This window comes from Ictidomys tridecemlineatus, chromosome 7 (genome assembly GCF_052094955.1).
Source record: "Ictidomys tridecemlineatus isolate mIctTri1 chromosome 7, mIctTri1.hap1, whole genome shotgun sequence".
Taxonomy (NCBI): Eukaryota; Metazoa; Chordata; class Mammalia; order Rodentia; family Sciuridae; genus Ictidomys; species Ictidomys tridecemlineatus.
In genome coordinates, this window is record NC_135483.1 from 26,662,605 (window position 1) to 26,684,144 (window position 21,540).

Here is a 21,540-nt window from a genome sequence, read left to right on the forward strand (position 1 = left end):
AATTTGTAAGCCCCTATTAAGTGGTTATTTACAGAATGAAGGTATAGAGATTACCACTGATGAATCTGGGTATATAGAATTATGTTTAAAGAATATTCAATATCTTTAAAAATTTTATATTAAATAATAAGTTCATATTAATCCTTGACAACTATTGACTAATTTTCATGATAATATTGTACATATTAAAATGCCATTTAAAATAACACTATATTTCTTTTGGTCATACACTGAATAAATATTGATTTTGCACTTTATTTACAAATTATTTTCTTGTAAATTCCTTGCATTTTGGAAATTATGTCTCTATATCAATTTCAAGTCATTTTTTCATATGAAGTTATTTAAATGGTTTACTAAAGAGCTTGTGTGGGTTCATATTACTTTTACTACATACTATTAAAATATATTTTGACAATATTAACTACTATTTATTCAGGTATATACAAAATTGTAATATAAAAGTTTAATAAAAAAGATTTTTCATTGTTTTTATATAGTTTTAACTCTGTGGGAAGTCAGAATCACACTGGCCTCTATCACATTTAAATTGGTTTTAATTAATTGAGTATTTTAAAGATCATGCAATTAAGTTCTTTAATAAAGAATCTTAGTGAGGCTTGACATGGTAAAATATTAAATTATAAGTTAAAGTACAAATTGAAAATAGAGACAATCCAAATATTCATTTGTTAAAAGACCAAATTAACAAAACTTTTGACATAGTAATATTTGTGGCTTTTATGAAATCTCCTTCCTAATGAAAATCCATAACCAAATGACATAAATCTTCAAGATGAATGTATATATATTTTCTTTGGTGCTGGGTATCAAACCAAGTCTTCATGTATGCTGGGCAAATGCTATTCACCTGAGCTATCTCCCAAACACTTAATAAAGAAAACTTTCTCATAATCATGAATTTTTCATTACATTGTTCCACCTTTATTATTTGTAACTTTACAAATTTTACATCATAGACTTTAAATGTATGTTGAATTGCATGATTTTTATTGAAATAAATTAGAAACTAAAACATTGGGGTCTGATTTCTATTAAAATGTTACATGTAGATTTTAGAATGCCTGAGTGTTTTTTTTTTTTTTACAGATTATGACATTGTATTAAAAAACATGAAATTCATGAAAAATGTTAAGTTTTGTGGAAATTGCATAATATACATTGGCATATTTCATATATAAAGATATTTGCATATTTGCTAATCAACCATTATTATTCTTTTTCCTATCAGATATTTGTCTATTTGTAATGTTTCCTAAATTCATTTTCTTTCTTTTTTTTTGCAGTACTGGATATTGAACCCAGGGCCTCACACATGGTAAACAAGCACTCCATTGCTACATTTCCAGGTATCCCCAGTTTTATTTTGAGACAGGGTCTCACTAAATTGTCCAGCTATCCTCAAACTGATGATTTTCTTTCTTATCCTCCAAAGTAGAGGGAAATATACGCATGTACTCTCCTCCCCTGTTGCAGTCATTTTTTATAAAAAATTTAATCTATTAGTGTTGCCATATAAAAACACCTGAGTGTGGGTAACTTATAAAAAAACCAAAAATTTATTTCTCACAGCTATAGGGGATGAGGTTTCAAGATGAAGATCCCAGCACACACAGTGTCTTATGAAAGCATGTCTCTGCTTGCAATAAGGAAATTTGTTGTTGTATCTTCTGAAGGGAATGAACACAGCATCCTCACATGGTAGAAGGCAGGAGGGCGGGAAAAGGCGAAATCCTCATCAAACCTTTTTATACGTGTATTTAATTCCATTTATGAAGACAAAGTCATCATGAGTCAATCACATCCTAACATTTGTACCTCTTAATACTGTTGTACAGAGGATTCAAAATTAATTTTGGAAGAAACAAAAACATTAAAATGTTAGCAAAGAACAATTAATTTTCCATACTGCTGGCAGTATTAAGCATTCTGTCGTGTATAATTATCTCATTTTGTATATAAATGTATTAACCAGTTATTTTATTTAGTATGTAGATTGGTATATCCATATCCATATTAAAAACTGATATTTCAAATATATATGTGTATATATGTATATTTGTATATATTTGTGTATATGTGCAGATGATTATATGACAAAACGTGGTAGAATTTTACAACTCTGGGAACATTCAAGAATTCAAAAATTCAAAAGTAGGATCAGCTAAATCTGCCTGGTGTAATTTTTGAAAGAGTTACAGAAGATGTTTTATCTTGAAACTGAAGTGTGAATAAAATTCCAAAAAGAGAAGGGAACAGCATTCATGAAAGAAGGATTGATGTCCTAAAGAGAATGAGAAAGGAAATGTAAAGGATAAACCATGAACTTGACTGAAACACAGGATACTCAGCTCCAAACAGTACCAACACTCTAGTACGTGTAGAAGGAAGAAATACAGCTAGTGCTACAGGAAACCAAGGCAAGCTGTTAGGAGGACTTCTCCATCAAGGTAGAGCCCTGTAGTCCAAGGTTTCTGTGATTTCTTGACTTGACTCAAGACTATTTGATGATCCTCTCCATAAACCTACACAGAGGAAGGCACTCAACTGGTTTCCCTGGTCTTATAAACTTATTTTTCTCTGTCTTAATACAATGTGGCCTAAGTCAGAGAGAAAAATGATAAGGCTTCTTTTTCCTAAATATCAGAAGCTGCGTGTTTCTACTTCAGTGTTGACTATGGCACTTTTTAAATCCAAGATCTTTGCCCTCCCCCACAGTTTCCCAATCAAAATACCTGGAGGTAGACTATCAGCATCAAAAGCTTGTCTTGTGACTCCTGTGTGCCCTGATTATGATTCACTCAGCTGGACTTGGCAGGATGTCCCTATTATGAGTAGAGGGAGAATATGGTGACATAACTAATCATGCTCTTATGACAAATAAGTATGGGAAAGCTCACTTTTAGAAAAGAGAGCTTGTTCCTTATGATGTACTGAAGACAAAAGCAAACAACAACAATAAAACAATAAAAAAGAAGCACAAGATAACTGTGTAATGAAGACCTAAATTATGCTGGTAATTTTGCTCAATTCTTGCTAAGTTTTTGAATCTTTGCAGTTCTGAGGCAAATATCATTAATTTCTAAAGAAAAAAACTAAGACATGAGTGTTATGTATATGAGAATACAAGAAATAAACTAAGATGTGAATGTTCTGTGTGTTAGAATAGAAGAAATAAACTAAGACACTTATATTACATCTGTTAGAGTACAACTGTTCTATACAGATGAAGATAGTTTTCTCTAATTCCAGAAGATATAGGTGGCTATAATCTTAACTCCTTCTTCAATGATGACGAGTGCATATTCACCTATTCAGATATCCTTCCCAAAGTTAGAAACTATCCCTCATGCCCCCAAGGAAATCTCATTAAAAGTTTATGGGCAAAAGGGAAGATAATATATTGAACATTCATTTTGGTAATTGCTCTTATTTTAGATTATGTAGTAGTCTATATTTAAATATAGGTCTCCACTATAAATTTAACGTGTACAATTGTATCTTTTAAAAGGGATGAATTTATCATTGAGGTAACAGAGCTCATTTTTAGATACCTGCTGACAATTGCTCTCATGCAATTCAAAACTTTTAGAGAATTTTTTTTTGTTAGATTCAAGTTACAGAATTGTTTGCTTTGTTAATTTCATTCCTATCTCTCAATAATCAAAAGGACACAATTTTTAAAAATTAATAAATTCATTAGTGATTTTAAAAAATTTCTTCATGATACTTAGTGTGTTACATCAAAATGTAAAATAGTTTTCTTAAAGATAATTCTTTGATATAATTTAGAAACTTATTTTATTATCAATATATTAAAATAATAACAAGTTACACTGATATGTAACTCAGTGGTAGAACACCTGATTCAAGTATATGAGGTCATGGGTCCAATTCCTCACACCATACACACAGATGTGCGCACACATACACACACTTAGTTTCAAATATGTACTGTTACATAGAATATTCATTCTCTCAAATTATATATAAATAATAGAAAGTCCTGTCATTAATTCTTTATAATTGTTTTCAATGAAAATTATTTAAGACTTAGTTGAACTTAAATAACTGACTCAACACTAGTAAAGAATGTAGCATAGTAAAACCAGTTATTTTTAATACAAGCTCAGTGCTCTTTCCCCATTTAATAATCCATTTACTTTGTTTATAATACATTCACATCTCATTGTGTTATTTATCACGTTATGGTGTATAACATCCTGATTCAGGGTGATTTGAAAAGTTAAGCACTTTAAATTTTGGCTAAAAAAGGATCCATGCACAATTAATCCTTGCTTCTTTTCTTTCTTCATTTTTTTTTCCTGCTTGCCCTATTCTTGCCACTGTCAAGTGTTGCCATCATCATCATGTTGGTTTCAAGATAATTAGAATTGTGCCACATGACACAATACGGCACAAATGAGGAAATGTCTGAGTTATTCAGAAGAGTGAATTAATTTACCTAGATTATTCTCAGGTGATATGTTCTCATAACTGATTAGCTAACTTAGGTTACAATAATTTCTTAAACTATTCTCTAATGTAAGGCTTGCAGCATCACAATTCACTTTGATTAATCACAATTTATAACTGGTTTTGAGGGCTGGGTCAGAATAATTTGAATCAAATGATGTCAGGATTCTGTTAGGAAGAAGAAACTAGAGAATTTATGCCTGTAACATATATCCTCTAGAGTGAGAAAACATATAGAGAATAAATTGAATAGATCATTAAATGTTTTGATCAACATATGTCTTCTGAAAGAAAAGATGTATGTTCATTTGAGGTTATTGTGTCAATGCATGTTTATTAAAAACTGGGTAAGTATATGAACAAACAAATAGACATTTGAGTAAGAGATACTAATGGTTTAAAAAGTCAAAACATAAATTATGTAAACATACATAGTCTATTTGTTTTTAACTTATTTCTGATGAAATAAGAGACAATATGTTATGATATTTTAATTTCTGTGTTGATGCAGAAATTTTCTTGTTAATTCAATGGGAGTTAAATTGCTGAGACTTACAAAAATTGGGGGCCTTATACTATTTTTATATGGGTTACTTAGGTGGTAAAGCTATCTTGTACTCTTTGTGTAACTTTAGTGAACTTTGTTGAGCAAAGGAGAATAAATCAAAATGTATACTATAGCTCCATATCTTCTGCTAGCATAGTGCAATTAGTATGAAAGTACACCACTTTTTTTTTTTTGAGATAAACCTAAGTCTTAAGAGTTCAGAGTGGAGGGTATTTGAATTATTTGATTTAGATTAAGCTTTGCAGTGGTAACCAATAAACCCTGCAAATACAATGATACAGGATAAGAAAGATATCATTCACTGCAAACCTGCTATATATCAGTGGAGTCAATACTGAATACAGTGACTTAGTTTCTTACATTCTATCCTTCTTAAGCTGCTACTACTTCAACAGGTAAAATCCAGAATATAGAAAGGAAAGATGAGGCCAAATAACTTTTAAGTGCCTCATCAGGATACATATCCCATCAATTTAATCCAGCTACAAATGATGGACATAAATGACAATATATGTATGAGCAATGAGTACTAACAATGTTCTAACAGAATTTAGGCTTGCTCCATGCAGAGTCAGTTTAAGATGTGAAAGAAGAAAGGAGGAAGAAGGACAGTGTTAGATTTTATAAATATATACCAATATCTATGACTCATCACTAGGATGCATTTTCTTTCATGCTTGGCTACATGACTCTCTTTTACCAATGGAATAATATCAGAAAAGAAGATGTCCTGGTCAATAAAAACTTCAGAAGCCAGTTAATACTACTTACCTATAATATTTTGCCCCCATCAAAATAAAAGTGTACAAGCTTCAAATAGTCTACTTAATCAACACCATAGGAGACAAATAAGGTCAATGGAGTGACCCTTTGTGTTTTCTTTTTATGGCTTCAGAATTTTCTTGATGATCTCAATAACCTCACTGGGACAGATTTCCTCCATTGCTCAAGCACACAAAATTGCAGAAGTAGATACCTACAGGCAATAGATCCATAATCAATGTCCCAAATGAGGAAAGCTGAACCAAGTAGATCTGTATAGATTCCCATTCTGCTGGAGCTCCCCCAAGGCTAAAGAGTTAAGATTGGTTCTGGCCAAGATCTATGCCAGAGTCCACTTGTTTCATTCCTGTACTCTTTCTGTGAGTGTAGGCTGCTCATTTCCTATCTCCCAGGTTGTTTTCCTTTGGAATTAGATTGGAAAAATGATAGTATTTTCAAAGAACTATCTCTTAAATTACACCAAAATTATGCTATTTAAATTGATGCTTCAGCAAAGTTGAATGTTTTGACATAGAATTGGATACATATATATAAATACATATATTTGTATATATACAAATATATATATATATACACACACAATAAATTTTCAATTTAAAATAAGAAATAATACATATTTCTAGGCCAAATACCTTAAAATATCTTAATAATAAAAAGATTTCAAAAGTGACCTAAATATATGTAACTGGGTTCCACTTCCCTTTATTAATGTACAGATCTTTTAAGTTACTTATGCTAATCCTATGTTTTCTTTTTTTTTTTTTTTCTTTTTTGCCTCTTTCCCTTTCTAAACCTAAGAATTCTTATTCTCAAAGCAGCAATGCAGGAAGAAATGAATTTAAACACCAACAATTTTTAATAAAGGGTGTAAGTTCACACGTATGTGTGCACGTAAGATTTTAGTGTTTTAAGAACTGATTTTAGATGCACATTTCCATCTATGGTGACTAATTGCAATACATAATATATTATTTCACCAAGTTTTAAAAATCCTTTTAAAACATATAATTTTAGTATTCTGAAATAAAAGAAAGTTAATCTGATCCCAGTTGTGCCTTCAAAGCTCATTCATACATTGAAAGCAGATTAGAGATTTATTGGTTCTTTAGACCCAGGGTAAAAGAATCGCAAGATGGTGTCTCAAGGGCAACTAAACCAGTAGAAGTTTACAACATAATAAAATAACAGAAATTACTGAGTGTTTTGGGGGCAACAAATGGCAGTGATCTTACTTTGTTGCCTCAGAGGTTTGAAATGGTAGAGGAATCTTGGTGTGTAAGCTATAATTGATATGGCAAAATACTCAGTGGAGACATGAAAAAGCAAAAATAATACTCCAAGGACCAACAGTGATTCAGAAGACACTTTAGATAGTAGGCCCAGGATGGTAATTTCTTTTGAATTATGCTTCTCACTCTGGTGAGAAAAAGAAAAATCAGTTGTTTGGAAAGCTAATCACAAACATATTTGTTAAAACATTTTTTAAAAGGATACCATTAATAAACAATCTTCTTAAGAACTGCTGTTTTTTTAATTAAAAAAAATTGTTTTAAATTTTAAAGAAAAATCATGTTCAACATTCTTTATACTATTAATTTAATTTGATACAGTTATTGGTGCATTAAAAATCAATTTCAAGATTTCTCTGGTTTTGTTCTCTTGCAAAAAAATTTTTGAGTAATTCTGATGTTTAATCTTCAAAAAAATCTTTCATCACGTAATTGTATGTGAATCTTAATATGTAATGAGAACAAGATACATTAACATTAACTTAATGGATATCTTAGGCATATGAAGTGGCATGTCAGAAATCCTAATGAAATTCGTGTTAAAATCAGCCTCAATTTTGAAGCTCATGTTAATCATTTTCTCTTCCCCTTATGCACTCAGTATGTACTTTCTTGGTAAGTAATATAAACCAAAATTCACACTGAAATTCATTCTGAAAACTGTTTTTTCTTTTTCTTTCTTTCTTTCTTTCTTTTTTTTTTCTCTCTTTCGGTACTGAGGATTGAATCTAGAGTTCTCCACTACTGAGGTATATCCTCTTTATTTATTTATTTTTTTTGAGATTAGGTCTTCTTGAGGCCAATCTCAAACTTAGAATCCTCCTGTCTCAGCCTCAAGAGTCACTAGTATTACATTTGTGCACCACCACACCCAGCAACAATTATGTTTCATAAAAAAATAATTCTGGATGTTTAATTGAGCTAGAATTAAGAATTATTGACTAAATTAAATGATCGAATATTCAAATATTTTCTTTGTATTTAAAAATTTCAAATATTTGAATGACTATTTTTGTAAGCAGATTGGAAATCTCAGGAAGTTGACAAATTCATAGAAGCCCCTTTTGATTAAAAAATAAATCAATAAACCAAATCATAGAAATAATCACAGGTAAGATTACCAAATGTATTGCACAGAAAATCGAAGATGAATCACATTTTTAGAGAGATATTTTCTTAGAAAAAATTCCATGAAAAGTTACCATAAATATTCATAAAATATTCTTATAACAGGATATAGAGGCAAAGAACACAAGTGTTTCAGGTCACAGACAATTAATCATAGATATCCTGCATAAAGAAATGTCGTTTTCACAATAGATACTTTTTGCTTTGTCATTAAAAGAATTAAAGGCTGTATATCTTTTACAGATAGAGAGAATTTGAGTAAAAACGCTTTTACCCAAGGCTCAGTTATGGCATCTATAGTTCACTGTGCAGCCCCTTCCCAACCATAGTCAATATGTTTTAATACTCAGAGTTTTGTATTGTAATGTAAGCCAATACTGAATTAAAAAAACATTTTAAACAATATTTTAGAAAGATTTCCTTACTGAAATTGCTTTGTTTATTTAAAGCAAATTATATAGTTCATGAATTAGTTAAGCATCAAGATTTTATCAAAATTTTTTAGCAACAGTAAGAATCAATATTTATATACCAGATTTAAAAAAAAATTCTAAACAGCCAAATTTATGATGTTTTTTCTTTTTCTAATAGCACAAAAATCACTGCATGTATTCTTTGATTAAATAAACAAATCAATTAACTACATCTTTCTATTTTTCTATTTATCTATTTTCCCTGAGAAAATGTCATTATCATTAATTTCTACTGCTGAGATGCATTACTGAGAGTAAAAGCAAAAAAACTTTCATTAAACCACACAATTTGTAAATATTAATTAAAACTAAAATGCCATATAAACAAAATATAGCTAGAAGAATTGAAGAGAATTAGCTACAAATAAAAAAAACAGAAGAAAGAAAAAGTGCTTAAAAATATGGATCTTTAACATGCTCACATATTTTGAAGTAGCAAACCTGTCTCCTTCAGCTTAGCTGAATAGTGCTGACTGAATATCCCGCAAAGCCTTGTAGTCAGGAGCCACAGACAGGAGTAGATAGATTGGGGATTTAGTGGGGAAGGGAGATGCTCTAAGTGAAAGTACCAATTTATCAACCTCTGACAATCCTGAGTCTGCAGGAAACAAGAGAAAGGTGGGCAGGTAGCAAATGAAAATGAAAGGAGTGGAAAATAGACTTGCCTCCTGATTCAATGCCAGTTAATTGAGAAGGGGGGATTTTAAAATATTTTATACATTGGGTAAATTGTATGCTATATTTTTGAAATTTACTATAAAATATTTGTTAGTTATAGAACAAACTCATTTGAATTTCATAGAGAAGACCATGTAGTTTTTCTTTTATGCAATAAATTTAATCTTTAAAAGTCATTTGATATTGACTTTCATGCCAAATAGCCATAAAACATTATTAACGCTATCTTCAATGTCTGTATACTTGAAATTTATGCATCAAATTTATGTGAGGGGAAAGAAAGGTAAATATTTCAATCTGCTTAACACTATGCAAATAAAATAACTGACAATATTTGACATTGATCAGTTCAAATGCATTTTAATCTGGAGGTTTACAAAGCCATGCTACAAATTTATGCCAAGTATATGATTGTTTACTATACAGACATTGATTTATTTTGAACTTTTACATGTTAAAATATTAATTGACTTTTGAGATCGCTCATAATTAATGGACCATGTGTTTTCCATACAACTACACTGCAGGTTCTTTAAAGTTTTAAGCATATTTGCTCTTAGATACTGTGTGGTAAGAATCCAGAACTATAACCCTGATTAACAAAGTGATTTCATCAAGTTATAACAACTTTTGTTTAATTTAAATTATTTTAATTTTACTGTTACCACCAGAGCTAGTGCTATCACAATTACTATACAATTATCATAAATGCAACTTTTAGTGATGACATGTGTCTCACCTGTCAACATATTTTTAGGGTCAAAATGTACATTTTCTTTATTCCATAGTAGTTGAGGTTCTATTTACTACTCTGCATTATGTTCTACCATGATTGGTGTCTAAAAGTCACTTTATCTCTGAATTTATGGAATACAGTATTTTAGGATAAAACTTCAAGAAAAAATATTTTAATTAATCATTATAGCTTTGATATTCATATACTTACACAAAAGTTGTATATGGTTTTTACTTTTCCATAATGACTTACAGTTTTTATACCTGAAGTCCAATAAACATTTTTAGAAAATTAATAGATATTCTACTCTATTATTCTTAATAACTAAAAAGTATTTTAATTAGAACAAATTATTTTAATGATTCTTTATTTACACTTATTCTTTCAAACAACTTGTTAATTTTGGACCCATGATCTATATGAAAATGTTCCCTTTTAATATTGTAATGATCACTCATATAAACTATGTATTTGCCCAAATGCAATCCTCTAACGGTGCAGAAAGTTGAAGTTCCAGAAACTCAACTCCTTAGTGAAAAGTGCACCTTATTACTAATATTATTCATTATTGTCAAAATACAAAGAACTTACATTTCACTGTCAGTAAAACTACTACTCTTTTAATAAATCATATTTGGCAAAATAGAAGATCACAACTTGACATTATGAGATATATAAAATAGTAAATTGGTTACTGTAGTGAAGCAAATTAATTTAACAATCACAGAGTTGTGTTTTTTGTGACACAAACAGATAAAATCTACTTATTAAACAAATATTCCAAGTAAAATACACTTATACAGTCCTTATATTGTATATTAGATCTCTAGACTTACTTATCCTATATATTTGTTACTTTGTATTGATATACCTCTTGTCTGTCTTATAATACACATCAGTGAAATTAAGCAGTAATTTTTTAGGTGTCCCACATAATTCAATGTGCTCTTGGTTAATCTACATTGTGACAAATGGCAAATTCTCCTTATTTTTTAAAATTAATGTAAGATTTTTATATCACTTGTAATATTTTATCATATATACACAAATGCACAGGCAGAAACACACACCCACCACATTTTCTTATCCTTTTGTTTCTATAGCTTGGCTCTTGTGTATTTGTAATTGTTTAAAAAATTTGGAATATCAAAGCCTTGTCTAAGAGTTTGCAAATGTATTCACAGCTGGTATTTTTTAAATAGTGATTTTTCATTTTATGTACATGTACTCTCTGGTCTTTACTTTTGATGTCAAATGTAAAGGAGTCCCCTAATCATATGACTGTACATGTACAAATAATTTATTATTTTCTAATTTGTAATCTAAATATTTAGTTTTTCTTGTATGTATGTTTGCATTAATCTTCCAGGACCCCCGCCATTCCACCTTAAACTGAGTGTTAAAATCTCCATCAAATCTCCATTGTCATGGTAATAGTGAGAAAGAGTGGTAGAGAATAATGAGAATAAAAAGAGGTTAAAATATGTTGTTTGCACATGTAGCCTTCAAAATGATATGTAGATTTTGTTAGTTAAAAATATTCATCACATATTTCTGAAATTAAGTTGTACTTTATTCCTTTTATACTTTAGCAAAAAGATAGTAGCTTTGTCCCTAAGAAGATCAAGTGGAATTCAAAGCGGACAGATAATAAGTGCAACACATGGGTCCGTGATCTAAGCAAAACAATATTGCTTTCTCTTCTTCCTACTCCTATCTTCACCAGAGTAGCTATGCCTTTGTTAGGGTATAGTCAAAACTCTAGATTAAAATTAGAGTAAATTTATTTTACTAACGTGTCTTCTTCTTTCATATCTTTAATCATACAAAATCTTTAATGGAGTGTTCTCAAAACCTCAAGTCTGCCCTCAAAAATAACTCTGCTGCTACCTTTTTGAAAACAAATTGAACAATAAAAAAGGAGACATCTATTATCAAGTTAAATTTGCTTCAGTGTTTTTAATATCACATAGTAGACTTTAACTATAGTTTTCAAAGTTTACTCTAAACATTCCTTTCAGCAGCCTTCACTGGCAATCTTGTTAAAATATTGGAAGTCTGTGTCTCTTGAGATCCTTGAAATCTTAAAAACCAATAAAATGGCAGTCCTAGACTCTTTCCAAATGAATCTAATCTTTACTAATATTTTGTATAGAGGAGTGTAATACAATTCCATGATGGTCTAAAGTAGTTCTACTATTTTCTTATTTTTAAATCACTTCTCTAAGGAACAATAACTCACATAAACCAGTTAATTGCTTTGTAAGGACTTTTTAAAAACTTTTTTAGATAATATAGAATAAACTATGCAAAAGAATTGAAGTACAACCTGATGATAAGAAAAGCTGTATCACTGACAGACATATTTACCTACAGAGTAAGAATAAGTTCAATACTAAAAAACAAGTGAGTCTGTCTTTCTTTTCCACATTCTCACTCTTGTCACATTTTCTACACTCCCACCTTGAATTACAGCAGATGATTGAAGCCACATTTCTCATGCCTCAGGACTTAAAACACATCAAGCTTTCTCACCAATGTGATCAATCCTAGGTCCTTTTAGAAGCACTGGGCTTTACAAACAATCCCTCCTAAAGAGGGAATTGACAGATCAAGTAATCTTCAATATGCTGTCTACTATGTAGGACCTTCTTCCTCTTTCATGATAGTGCTTTAATCAAGTGGACATAAAAATTACTACCTCTGCTTCACAATCCTTCTGCCTTAGCAAAACTGACAATTCCTTACTTTGGAACACATTTCAAAAACAAAACCAAGAAAGCTTCCTTCCACCTCTTGAGAGAATGCATTGCCTAAGGTCCTATTAAATCAATTTACCTCTTCTGTTCCCATTCTCTACCATACCATTCCTCTTCTCTAGAATAATAGCCTGTCTAAACTGAGGAGCAATGGAATGAAGGAACTTAAATTATGCCAACCTTGGCCTGAATTATGTACAGGCAAGTCTTTACCAGGTTTCAGAATGAAACTCCTGATGGATTTCAAATTAAAATAGTTTCCGTATTTTCTTTGTCTTTAATAACTGGACATTTTTGCAGAATACAAGATATTCATTTTTTCTTTTTGTATTAGTGCATTATAGCTATACATAATATTATCATCCATTTTGAAATAATTAGACAAGCATGATATATAATCTGTTTCAATTTAGTTCCCGTACTTTCCCTTTCCCATGCCTCCCCTTTCTTCCATGATCTTTTTCCTCTACTCTATTGAGCTTTCTTCTATTCATCTATAACTTTGTTTTTTTCTGTAGAACCATTTTGATTTGGGTTTGTCTGATACCTCTGTTCCAACTATGATTTGTTAGATCTATGCTTGTATAATCGACATTCATGCATCACAGTGTCAAATGTATTATCCATATTTTTCGTAGTTTTGATGTTCTGACATTTGTGCATTCATGGACTGTGGAAAGTCTGCCCTTCCCAAGGCTTCTCAATTCTTAGAGATAGCAGAGAGCTCCCTTGAGAGAATCCCTTTCAAATGAAACTAATCAATCTAGGCTGCCCCCAACCAAGGTTCTATATAGTTCCCACAGTCCCTTTCCCGTACATCAGCCCAGAACAGGTATTAGGGGACTGTAACCCACTCCTATAGCCAAAAGCCCACCAGAATTATTGAAATTATCCAATTCTAAACCCTTTATCCTTCTTTATCTTCCATATCAACATGCTAATAAAGGCTATGAGGTAGGCTTTCCCTTGTCACAGCTTCTGTCTCCTACCAAACCTTGATGACTTTCCTACCTCTGCTTCTTGGAAAATGCAAGCAACAAAAACTTTTTATTTATTTATTTATTTATTTATTTATTTATTTATTTATTTTTTGAGAGAGAGAGAGAGAGGTTTTTTTTGTATGTGGTGCTGAGGATCGAACCCAGGCCTCACGCATGCCAGGCGAGCGCGCTACCGCTTGAGCCACATCCCCAGCCCAACAAAAACTTTTTAATAGCAATGGATTCACCACTTCATCACTGAATCCCATAAGTACAAGTGAGGCAGTTTCTTCTTAAATAGATTTAGATTGTGTATTTTTGCAGGAATTGCATAGATGTGATGTATCATCAACAAATTTCTATTAGGAAGCATCCCTCCAATTACTAGGGGTTTAGTAACCCATCATTCAGTTCAGATGTGGTCTGCCAGATTTCTCAAATACAAAATTATTTCTTCTTTATAATTAATAAAGTTCTTATATGGAGTGTGATATACACATATTTTTTTATCAGCTTGCATGCACTAAGTTTATCATTTGTCAATGATTCTTTCCAGAAATAATTGTTACTATGGTAGTCATCAGTGGTTAGCAAATATGTTTTGTCTAATCTACCAGTGTCATAGATTTTACTCTTCAATGCCTAGCAACATATGGCTTAATATATCACCCTTTCTTCTACCCCTTATGGATAGCATTAATTCTTATTCATTTATGCATGGATAGCCTTAATCTACAGGAATACACATCATATTTACATTATCTTTATCTTTGATTTTATTGCCCATGCATTTGAATTACATATTGGATTATAATCTCACCCTAGACAAACTTTACATACTAAAAAAAAAATAAGTAGGGCAACATACTGTAGATAATGGTGATGATTTTAAAATATATGAAAATTCTTTGATATCCCTCCCTTCAAGAATTATAGACAATGACACATGTATGGAAATCATATGAAAAATTTTTCATATTTGCCCAAGCATATTTGCTAGAGACAGCACTCTGTATTCTACTTCCTTCCACTGCTTCATGATAGAGGATAACAGCAACCTTGAATCAAGTACAGAAGATGATAAAGTTGTACATTTATTGTGTTCTGTATGCCGAAATTACTACTAGAAACAAGATTACACTAACAAGTAGTCTTTATCCAAGTGTGTCAAAAATGTCTCATATATGTTTTAAGCATGGTATGCTACATTAACTATTTTGTTACAGCTACTAATGAAATAGTATTGCTATTTCTTAATTATTTGATACACTTAATTTATTTCAATTGAGTTTGGAAACGGAATATTATTTTGTAGAAATATCTAACAATTTTAAAAAGGTTTATATTAGCCAGAATAAAGGATTACATAGAGAAGATTTTTAATACTTGAGTAAAATTGTGGTTTTAGAGGTTTTCCTTATTAATTTACAAGGAGATAGAACTTAGGTTCAAAAAGAGATTAGAAAAGAGCCAAAGGGAAATAAAGTTTCAGACTATGTCATTTGTGGCAGATGGCAAGGATATTCTTTGTGCATAGAAACATACCTTGAATTTCTATGATTGGGAATAGTGACAGACAATAAAATATCTGGCTGATAAAATAACTAGAGAAGACTACATTTAAAATGTCTATTGAAGCATCAGCCTATAGATAAGCCAAATTGCACTTGTATTTAAAGTATAAGAATTGGTATTAAAACTGATATTTCCACCATACATTTTTAAAGGACATACCTAGGTAAGGCAGCAGTAATTGAGTCCAATACTGTGGGCTTATGAAAAATAGATTTGAAATGGTCAGGTCTTAGACCTGTTTTCAGGCATTGTGATAAATGGAAAAATCACCATGTTGACAATTTTGTGGCAAGATTAACTAATTAGGCATGTTGTAAATTTTAAGACAGAAATCCATTATTACCTGGTAGTAACAGGATACATAAGAAAAATAAAGGCCCTTTTTCTGAAGTGCATAAGGTCATAATGGACTATTCTTTTGTTGTTCAAGTATTGGGGATTGAGCACAGGTCTTCACACATGCCAGTCAAGTTTTCCACCAACGAGCAATATCCCCAGTCCAATAATGGGCTTATCTTTTCAAGGATAGACCCCAATATAAAAAAAAATTGAATAAGTGAATAAATTGCTGACAGTAATGTAAATGGAGTGTAATAGAAAGCAGTGATACTAAAATCAAAGGTTAATGCTGTCCTAAGAAGCCTCTAAAATGGCCCTCAATGATTGGTGCTTCCTGATTTCCACACCCTTATGCATTCCCCACCTCTTAAATGTAGCTGGATTTATCCATTCACTTCAAATTAAGTCTATTTGTGAGATGTAAATTTGAGAGTAGATTATATAAAGATGGTAGCTTCTAACTTGGGCCTATGTGATTCTATTACTTGCTGACTATTTAGAAAGGCAGTTGCTATGCTGTGAACTTAACAATAGAGAAGCCCTTTGTCAAGGAATCAATATCTTCAGGCAGGAATTCATGAGAACCTAAAGCCTGCCAATAGCAGATCTTCCCCAAGCTGAGCTATGATATAACAAAGTATAGGCCAACAATTGAATGGAGCCTTCTTAAGAGACATTGAATCAGTAACACTTAGACATGCTGCACCCAATTCTTGACCCTCAGAAAATATGACATAAAAAAATGTTGCATTATACCTCCAAGATTTAAGACAATTGGTTACATAGCATCCAATTACTACTACCAATGCCCAACTCATTTTTATCCACAGATAACACCTTAATTTAAGGGCCTGACAACCAAAAGATGAAAACATGGTCTTTCATGGCATTAAAAGTTGTTACTTTACATATTATTATCAATATTATCATAAATTTATATTATGTTTATATTATATTTATATAATATTATACATTTTCATCTATCCAAATATGCTCAGAAAATTTTTATCCAACTGTAGTGTAAAAATCATACTAAATTGGACAACTGAAAATCATATCAAAACTCTCCTGAGTTCTTCCTAAGAAGTTCTTTTTTTTTCTATGAAGTTCTTTTTAAGCCTATCTGAACAAGAATACAAAAATCTAGATATTTTTTACTCTCAATGCTAAGTTAATGTTTTATATGATATATGCATATAATATACACACATATATATGTACATATATATAGCATAAAGACATTAAAATATACTTTTCCTGGAGTATAACTATCAAAAATAAAATGCGATATTTGATGATGTCTTAATGTAAGTTTTTATAGAAAACAAAGGCTATAAAAAATGTCTTCAGTTAGCTGCAATGTAATGCCAAAGTTTTTAGTAAATGTTGCTAGTCTAGCAATCAATAAAGTAATATAAACTGAGCACCTGTCAGGATCTGCATTTTATCCCATGAAATCCTTCTCTACCCAAAAAATCTTTGTGTAAGATATTTTATATTAAATTGGGATTTGGTGAAATAAATTCTAACCCCAGTTCTACAGACAGAAAATGGCAGAAGTATGATTTATATCTGAGCTCTTCTAACCCAAAATGTACTACTTCTCGTGAAATAGAAAGCTGTGTTCAGTGGAATTAGGTAGATGATAATACTTTACAAGTATCAGAGGGTGAAGCAACTCAGATTTCTTTTGTGTTGGACATGTCTTAGGTTATTGCTTCTTGGTGGATTCATTGTGAATTAAGTGTATATTAACCTGTGAGCAGTTAAACTTCCCATTCTCAAGAAATCATATTGTTTCTTTCTTTCTTTTTTTAATATGTACTTTTTAGTTGTAGGTGGACAGAATACCTTTATTTTATTTATTTATATGTAGTCCTGAGGATGGAACCCAGGGTACACCCATGCTAGGTGAGTGTTCTACTGCTTAGCCACATCCCCAACCTAAGAAATCCCGTTGTTTCTTAGTATAATATTATCTATTATTTCAAAGGAAGTAAATAATATGCCATCAATCAAAATGTTCAATCTATATCTCCTGTTGTAGGGAGTAAAACTGAACAAAGTCCTGGTCACTGTCCTCTCATCTACTCTCTTGTTAGCTCTACACCACATGCCCCACAGGTTGCTTGAAATTACTACTTAGAGCAGCAACATACATTAGTAGAGACCTAAATGTACAAAATGCAAAACATCTTAGATGGGAAACTTTGACTTACAGAAATCTTCATCAGAGATCTTAGCTCTACTATAGCCTGAGAACCTCCCTATTTAATCCTTTATTCCAATTCTCTTCCACACAATTAAAATATGCACAATGGTCTGCAAAATCTTTCAACCTCTTCTGACTTCCTCTCTTTTTACCATGTGAAGAATTTTTCTCAATGAATCTTTTGTTGATGTTATCCAGTTTGGTAGTCTGCTTTTCAGAAGGCAGTGCAAGTGAAACCAGAAATATCCCATTGGAGAGGAGAGTCACTAATAAAATAAGTTAGGTGCTTAAAAGATAATATGAAGATCTATGCAAACACATGGTGGGGTTAGCTCTTGTAAGCTCTAGCATCCTACTGAAGCACAACAGGAAACCTGCAGTCAGCCCAAAATAAGAGACCCAGTGTCAGTCTGGAGAAACTCTTACCAAGTTTACCAAACATGCCATTTTTCTCAGTACAAAAGCAGATGTAAATAATACATGTACTGAAAATTTGTAGAACTTCAGGCACATCTAAATGTTTAGTCAAAACACGTCTCTTTTGGTCAAATAATGACTTGAAATTGGACATCCCAGATCTTCTGGGTATAGGATTAGAGAACTTTTGGGTAGATGCCCTGAGGTTTTAAAGGTGATCCACCCTCTCCTAAAATGATATTGCACTTACTTTATGCTAGAAGATAAAATAGTTACATTCAGAAATTGCCCTCACCTTTTCTCCTAGTGTAACTGAACTTTTCCGATGATACTTCATTCCCTGCTTCTGCTGGAAGGTGAAAGTGGGGTTTCTCTGCTTCTGAGCTTCTGCTAGCAGGTTGGGACAGGTTAAGGTTGTAGGTCTCTGCTGTGGAGAAGTGCTGTAGCTTTAAGCATGGGCCATGTCTTCCAGTGTTGTAGTAGACTCCAGTAGCTTACCATCAATTTCTTCTTCTCTCTGGGTTCTGGTCTCATAAACTGTAAGAATGAAATCCACAGACCAGGATGAGTGTAAGAATAGAAACAGGAACAAAATTCTTGCCAGGGCAAGAGAGAAACCCATAGCAGATTTCCTCTATCAAATATTAGTCTAGGGGTCTTGGGTCACTGCACTTGGGTCACCGCTATTGATCCAAACTTATGCTATTCAGAGTTTGGAAGCATACTGACTATTGGCCAACTCTCCAGTGCCAACTTCCATTCAGGTCTGCCCCATGTCCATTTTCTCACTGCGAGTCAAGAAGCAGGAAATTGAAGTTCTGATATGATCTATGCTAGCAGATTCGGTGCCGCAGTGCTGTGTAGAGCTGGCTGTTGCAGCAGGCATCTGTAATGTGCCCAGTCCTGGCCCTTGAAGGATAACAGGTCTGGCATGCCTTGGCTCCACATTGCTTCACCAGTGGCCATGCTGGCATGGCAGGCTGCAAGAGGCTGCATATTGTGATTGAGGCCTGAGCTCCAACCCACCTGCTGCCACTCCACCGTTGGGCTCCCACTTAGCTTCTCAGCAGAGGCCAGTGGTCTGACTGCAGGGCTTGGCAACTAGGAGCTTGATACTAGAGGCCAGAAAGGTAAGTTGTGTCAAATCCAAACATACCTAGGACCTGACAAGGGAGGGAAGAGTCTAGAGGCTGAAGGTATACAAGAATCAGATAACAGATACTGAAGGAGTAATGGAAAGCCCCTGAGATTAAATTCTGAGAATATTTGATCCAAGAAGCCAGAATATAAGAGTTCATAAAAAATAGATTGATTTGGCATTTTTCTAGGACATTAGACTCAATACCCTGAAAAGAACTCCAGGCTGTGCACAAACTAACTATTAGCATGGTTTATTGAAGCCTGAAAAAAAAAAAAAGTTCATTTCTAGTGAAATGAAAATGAGTGAGTTACCTTAAAAGTTAACAAGGAGTAAAGAGGTTGAGGGAAGAAGGTGTGAAAAGGAGAGAGCAGAACATTTCCCCTCACCAGAGGAAATGCTCCACGGAAGGTCCAGGGAGCACCCTACTGGTCATCAAGGCTATTAGTTAAGTGTGTGGGCAAATGGCACCAGTACGATTGACAGCAGAATCATCCACCACAGAGTTGGCCTAATTGTTACTCAAGAGAATGCTGTGTGCCCAGTGAAATAGAGGCCAGAGGACAGGACTTAACTAGCAAAAGCTAGGGTATAGTGATTACCACAACAAAGCCTAGAGGGCTTCTCATGATGACCATGGGGTCAGCAGAGATCGAAATCACAGAAAACAACACAAAACTACTTAATGTATAAAAACTGAAACCACTCCCCACACAGGCCAAAATAATACACCAAAAAAACAGTTTTGCATGCCAAACAGAAAGACAGATAACCATTAAACTGCCTAAAGGGCTATGGTTTGTCGTTATATATTTATTTAATTAACAAGTATATACATTTATTTAATTAACAAGTATGGTCCTTCCTCAAACTGATGAGAACCTAGAGAATAATTAAAGACATCAAAATTTGATTAAGTAATAACTTGGTCATAGTCTTAGGGCTAGATGTGTTATCTATGCTACAGAAGATTAATAAGCCCTTTTTACATGATGTGTAGCAATTGTTTGGGTAAATATTTAATTTTCCATTTTAATGAGAAAAATATATATAAGACAGAGTCAGTAGCTATGTAAAATAGTTGACAGTATTCACTTACAGGTTCCCCTCAAAGGTATGTGGATATTTCCACTTTCTGTCATCATATCTGAACTACTGGTGTCCCTCAGAACACTATCTGATTCCTTATGTCAATGACATCATGCTGACAGGGCAGTGTGAGAAAGAGATAGTAAGCACTCTTTCTATCTCTTACTGGTGATCTCTACATTGTGTGACATATAGTCTATAAAAATTTCAGTGATGATTCTAAGGATTCATTGACTAGGAGTGCACCAGGATTATTTCTCTAAAGTCAAAAAACAATACAAAACTCCATTTCAAATCTCTGTCAGAGAAAGGGTAGACAGCACTTCATAAAAGTCTCTGGGTTTTGGATATAGTACCTTCCATACTTAAGAATGGAGAATCTGGGCCATATGCCAGGTGGTATTAGCTGGCCTGTGGTTAGGAATAAACTATAGTAGATTCACAGTTATTCAAACAACCCTGCCACTGAGACCGTGCATAGTGTCAAATCTTATGGCATTAGAAATTTCAGTGGTAGGAAAAGATTAAACATGCAGCTAATTCCATGTCCTAGGGGTAGAAAAGCAGAACTTTTTTTTTTTTTTTTGGTACCTGGGATTGAACCCAGCAGTGTTTAACCACTGAGCCACATCCTCAGCCTTTTTTGTATGTAATTTTGGAGACAGGGTCTTGCTGAATTGCTTAGGGTGTTGCTAAATTACTGAGGCTGGCTTTGATTTCACAATCCTCATGCCTCTGCCTTCTGAGCTGCTGGAATTATAGGAATGCACCACTGCACCTGGCCCAAAATGCAGACCTTTTATATTCTGGAGCTGGCCACGTGGTCCACAGCAGAGTACTGTCTTTATAAAATGATCTTTGCATGCATTGAGGTCTTCT